We start from the raw sequence: 5869 nt of genomic DNA on the forward strand, positions 1-5869 counted from the left end.
CCTTTGAATGAGCGGCCTTGTCCTCTCTGGCAGGGGTTCAGTGCTGTGCTGTCCTTCCCATGGAGGGTAGCAGGTTGAGCTAATTTCACATCCCCTCTTCTCCCCTGCCCCCTCATGTGCAAAGGCAGAAGATGATATAAGACTAGTCAGGGCCCAGAGCGAGGTTGTGCCCGGGCAGATGGAAGCTGTGTCCCACGTCCTGAAGGAGCAGAAATCTGCCCGTCTTCATGATGGGCAGACTCACGTTGCCAGGAGTCCTTACTTTCAGAGGAAGACTTGTATACCAGTTGGAGGGATAGGCCCAAGTTCTACCAAAAAAGCACAGTGCTCTGTCTGAGAGAGTCCATTTTAAACCCTCAAGATGATCCAGTGTCACTGGCCTTTTGGAGTCCTTTTAAATTACACCTCTCAGCTTGACATTTCTTTTTTTTTTTTTTTTTTTTTTACCAAGAAACAGTAAAAATATGAAGCTACACATCTTGAGTGGGAGGTTCAGGTAATATGGTCTCCATAGCTACGGGACAAGTCATTTAACACCTAAGTCCTCAGTTTCCCATCTGTAAACGAATTTGGACACACGGTAGCTGAGTCCCCTCCTGCTGTGATGGTCCCGGGCTCGTGGCCCGAGACACTAGATGTCGGGTTAGAGTCCTGACTCCGTCTCCCGCTAGCTGAGTACCCAGGCGAGCTCCTTGACCTCTCTATGCCTCAGTTTCCTCATCCGAAAAATGGGTGGTGATAAGAGAACCTGACTCACAGGCTGCTGGAAAGATGAAATGACTTAGGAGAGGCCAGCTGCTGGGAGGGAGTGCTCAGAGGGACTCGTCACTTGATAGCCAAATGGTGGAAATGACTCATGTGTCTATCATGGATGAACGAACGAACAACACGTAGTCTATTCATTCAATGGCCTATAACTCAGCCTTTACAAAGGACATTCGGATACAGGCTTCAACACGGATGCACCTCAGAGACACACTAAGTGAACGAAGCCAGTCGTAAAGGGACAAACACTGCATGATTCCATTTACTTGAAGATCCTAGAGCCGTCAGGTCCATAGAGACAGAAAGTAGGCTGGCGGCTGGCAGCGGCTGGCGGCGGCTGGGGGAGGGGAACAGGGGCTCACTGTTCAGTGGGACAGAGTCTCCATTCTAGAAGGAAAACGTTCTGGAGGGGACGGTGGTGATGGTAGTACAACGATGTGAACGTACTTAAAGCCCTTTACCTGTACGCTGAAAAATGGCAAAAAAAAAATGGTAAATTTTATGTTTTGTGTATTTTACCATAACTTAAAATAAAATAAACACTGTTGTTGGCCCTGGCCAGTTGGTTCAGTGGTAGAGCATTGTCCTGGCATGCTAGAGTCCCGGGTTCGATTCCCGGCCAGGGCACACAGGAGAAGCGCCCATCTGCTTCTCCACCCCTCCCCCTCTCCTTCCTCTTTGTCTCTCTCTTCCCCTCCCGCAGCCGAGGCTCCATTGGAGCAAAGTTGGCCCAGGCTGAGGATGGCTCTGTGGCCTCTGCCTCAGGCGCTAGAGTGGCTCTGGTTGCACCAGAGCGCCGCCCCGGAGGGGCAGAGCATCGCCCCCTGGTGGGCAGAGCATCGCCCCCTGGTGGGCATGCCGGGTAGATCCCGGTCGGGCGCATGCGGGAGTCTGTCTGACTGCCTCCCAGTTTCCAACTTCGGAAAATACAATACAATACAATACAATAAACACTGTTGTTATCTCCAGTCTCAGCTATCAGGAGGGTTTCTCTAGAGAGAAGAGCCCAAAAGAATGTGAGAATTCCTGTGGGCCCCGTTAACTGACGGATAGAGCTCAAATTTTGCTCCCCTCGCACTGTCTCGGTTACCGTGAGTTTCCTTTCTGCCTTCACGTCCAACCCTATCCGTGTTGCCCGCCAGGAGAACTACGGGACAGCCCGGAAGGGGCAGCTGGAGGGAGAGGAGTAAGAGGCTCCGCAGAGGGCCTCCGGGTCCGCTGGGGCCCGGGCTGCAGCTCCCGGCCCTCGCCACCCACCCGATGGGCGCTGCAGAAGTGGGTTCCCGTGGGGTCCCCTCAGATTGGCGCCAGATGCAACAGATCCCAGAGCAGCAACCCTGAGGCTCGGGGACTATTGAGCTTGAAGGCCCCAGGGTCCCCTTCGTGCCCTCAGCTAAGCCATTTTCCTGTGGGACCCACAGGAGGAGAGGGCCAGCCAGCCAGCCTTGGGCAGGTGATTCTCACTTACAGCCCATCCCAGGGAAACGCCCAGGACAGGTGCCTCCCTTGGCCTCCGCTGAAGGAATCCCTTTTCACGTTTTATTTAATAAATCTGTACTGACTACGTCCTCTAGGCGGGACCCAAAGCGGTGCTGTTCAACCTGGGCTGCACATCGGCACCACCTCAGGGACGATGCTGATGCTGCAACAGCTCCCAGGGGTTCCGGTTCCACTGATCTGGGGGCGACCGGGTTGGGAGTTTTTTTTTTGTTTTGTTTTGTTTTTGTATTTTTCTGAAGCTGGAAACGGGGAGAGACAGTCAGACAGACTCCCCCGCATGCGCCCGACCGCCGGATCCACCCGGCACGCCCACCAGGGGCGACGCTCTGCCCACCAGGGGGCGATGCTCTGCCCCTCCGGGGCTTCGCTCTGCCACGACCAGAGCCACTCTAGCGCCTGGGGCAGAGGCCAAGGAGCCATCCCCAGCGCCCGGGCCATCTTTGCTCCAATGGAGCCTCGGCTGCTGCGGGAGGGGAAGAGAGAGACAGAGAGGAAGGAGAGGGGTAGGGGTGGAGAAGCAGATAGGCGCTTCTCCTGTGTGCCCTGGCCGGGAATCGTACCCGGGACTTCTGCACGCCAGGCTGACGCTCTACCACTGAGCCAACCGGCCAGGGCCTGGGTTGGGAGTTTTAACAGCTCTCAGGGTAATTGTAGGGCGCAACCAAGGTTGAACACCGCTGCTCTGAAGTTCAAACAAGAACTGTGGCCTCCACCAGAGAAGGTCAGAAGAACCACGAACACAACAGAGTGGTGGCCTTTCAGGGGACACTCATGTGCAGAGCAGTAGTGTTCAGCCGTTTCCAGCGAGCAGAGCCATTGGCTGGTTCGGTCTTTGCACACACAGTGACGAGAAGGCCGCGCCGTATGTGTTGAAAACACAGTTTTGTAAAAAACATACTGTACTTTCCCCAAATGGTCACTTTTCTGCAAGTCATGGTGTCTGGGCTTTTCCCTTTGGCTCGTCTGTAAGTGTTGAGAGGGGTGTGGTCAGAAGAACCCTGCCGCCTCCTGTGGGTGTCTGCTGACTGCACAGCGCTCCCGCTGACTTCAGCTCACCTGATGTAACACGCTGTCAGCGGGGTTTCTCCTCTCAGTCACGGTCACGTCTGCTGTCCCTTCTATTTTGAAATCCGTGTGTGGCGAGGAGCTGACTCACTTCCCCAAGCTAACGGAGCGCTCTGCTTCCTGGATCAACAAACCCAGCGGTCGCCTCCCCCTCTAGAGTTCAGGGAATGGGGTGGAAACTTCCAGATTTAACAGCAAGAGCACGGAATTCTCATCCCCACTCCCCCACTCCCGGGCAGCGGGGGGAAGAGGGGTGTTGTACGGACAGTTGGGCTTTGGGATCTTTGCCGGGAAGAAGATGTCGTGAACCCTCACGCAGACCTTGGAGGAGGGGACCACCGGAACGTGTCTCCCACTTGCGTAGATCTGGGTGTTCAGCTGGGTGACTCGGGCACTAACTAGCCCCTCACGCAGACCTTGGAGGAGGGGACCACCGGAACGTGTCTCCCACTTGCGTAGATCTGGGTGTTCAGCTGGGTGACTCGGGCACTAACTAGCCCCTCACGCAGACCTTGGAGGAGGGGACCACCGGAACGTGTCTCCCACTTGCGTAGATCTGGGTGTTCAGCTGGGTGATTGGAGGAGGGGACCACCGGAACGTGTCTCCCACTTGCGTAGATCTGGGTGTTCAGCTGGGTGACTGGGGCACTAACTAGCCCCTCACGCAGACCTTGGAGGAGGGGACCACCGGAACGTGTCTCCCACTTGCGTAGATTTGGGTGTTCAGCTGGGTGACTCGGGCGCTAACTAGCCCCTCACGCAGACCTTGGAGGAGGGGACCACCGGAACGTGTCTCCCACTTGCGTAGATCTGGGTGTTCAGCTGGGCGACTCGGGCGCTAACTAGCCCCTCACGCAGACCTTGGAGGAGGGGACCACCGGAACGTGTCTCCCACTTGCGTAGATCTGGGTGTTCAGCTGGGTGACTCGGGCGCTAACTAGCTTTTGTTCAGTCATTCAAGACACATTTCTCACCAGACACTGTTCTAAGCTCCTGAAAAAATGGCCCAGGCGAGACAGGTACGGGCCTGGCCTCTTTTTTATTTGTTAAGACTTTGTTTAGAGCCGGTCTAGCTTTACAACGTAATTGGGAGGGCGGTTCAGAGACGTCCCAAACACGCCCTGGCCCCACCCGTGCGCAGACTCCGCCAGGGCCACCATAGCTCATCGGAACGGTGCAGTTTGACCAAGGATGAACCTACGCGGACACGTCGTAGCCACCCGAAGTTCAAATCTCCCTCAGGGTTCGCTCCTGGTGTTGTACACTCTACAAGGTGGGGCAAGAGGAAGTTTACAGTTACTCCTATAGAAAATAGCACAATAATTAATAAACGATAATACAAGAATAAACTGTGTTTCGCGTACTCACAACTGTAAATCTACTTTTGCCCGCCCTGTATGGGCTTGGACAAATGTGTGATGCCACGTATCCACAACAATGGTACAGTGTTCTAGAGTCACTTCAGTGCCCTGAAGTCCTCTGTAGTCAGCCTATTCATCTCTTCCTCCCCCGCCCACTGATATTTTCATTGTCTCCATACTTTTCCCTTCCCCAGAACGTCATCTATATAGTTAGAATCATACCATAGACAGCCTTTTCAGATTGGCTTCTTTCATTGATAATATTCAAGCAAGGTTCCTCCAAGGCCTTTAACGGCTTGGTAGCTCATTTCTTCTTGGCACTGAGTAATAGTTCATTGTCTGGATGCACCACAGTTTATGGATCCATTCACCTACTAAAGGACATTTTGCTTGTTTCCAAGTCTGGGCAATTATGAATAAGCTGCTTTAAGCATCCGTGTGCAGGCTTGTGTGTGGACATGTTTTCAGGTCCTTTGGGTAAATACCAAGGAGTGCAATTGCTCGCTTTACTAGCTGGCCCTTCCCACCAGCTCTCTGGGCCACAGGAGGAAACTGAGGGCAAAGAAGGTCACAATGCCAGCAAGCGGCAGAACCCAAACCTGATTTTGTTTCTCCACATGTCGAACTGCTGGGCTGTGTTACAGGTCTCCAGGGCTGGGGAGGAATTCAGCCAGGGGCCCAGCACATAATTCACCCAGAGCGTTTGTTACTTAGTGAACGGATGAGGCTCTTGGTTTCTTGGGCTTAGTTCACTCTGAAACACTCTCGAACCCCAGGAAGGGCCACACCCGAACCCCCAGCTTCAGCAGGCAGCCACACACACACACACACACACATACACACACACACACACACACACAGCTGACTCAAAAGTAACTTCTCCTCCCTTACCTGAGGGCCCCCTTCTACTTCCTGTGCTTATGAACTCTAATAAATCATAATTACCACCAGGGAGTGGACACTTTCTGTGTGCCAGGTGCTATTCTAAGCTCTTAACATGAATGCAGACTTAATATTCACAGCAACTTTATGAGGTGCGTATTACCATTGTACCCATTTTGCAGCTCATAAAACTGAGGCAGGGTTCTCCCTGCTAGCAGCAGAGCGGAGCAGATATATGAACCCAGGCCAGTAGAGCACGGAGCCTGCACGCCAGCCACCACAGCATATTGTCCCCT

The 5869-nt window shown here is 53.8% G+C and overlaps 1 long non-coding RNA gene across 1 annotated transcript; it reads right to left on the bottom strand.

Moving 5' to 3' along the window:
* Window positions 1-1154: 1154 nt before the first annotated feature.
* On the bottom strand, window positions 1155-2992 carry LOC136388564 (uncharacterized). Its single transcript, XR_010748194.1, has 3 exons — window positions 2871-2992; window positions 2328-2442; window positions 1155-1233 (listed from the first exon to the last, which is right to left on the bottom strand). It is a non-coding gene; the product is annotated as an uncharacterized lncRNA (long non-coding RNA).
* Window positions 2993-5869: the final 2877 nt, after the last annotated feature.

This window comes from Saccopteryx leptura, chromosome 1 (genome assembly GCF_036850995.1).
Source record: "Saccopteryx leptura isolate mSacLep1 chromosome 1, mSacLep1_pri_phased_curated, whole genome shotgun sequence".
Taxonomy (NCBI): Eukaryota; Metazoa; Chordata; class Mammalia; order Chiroptera; family Emballonuridae; genus Saccopteryx; species Saccopteryx leptura.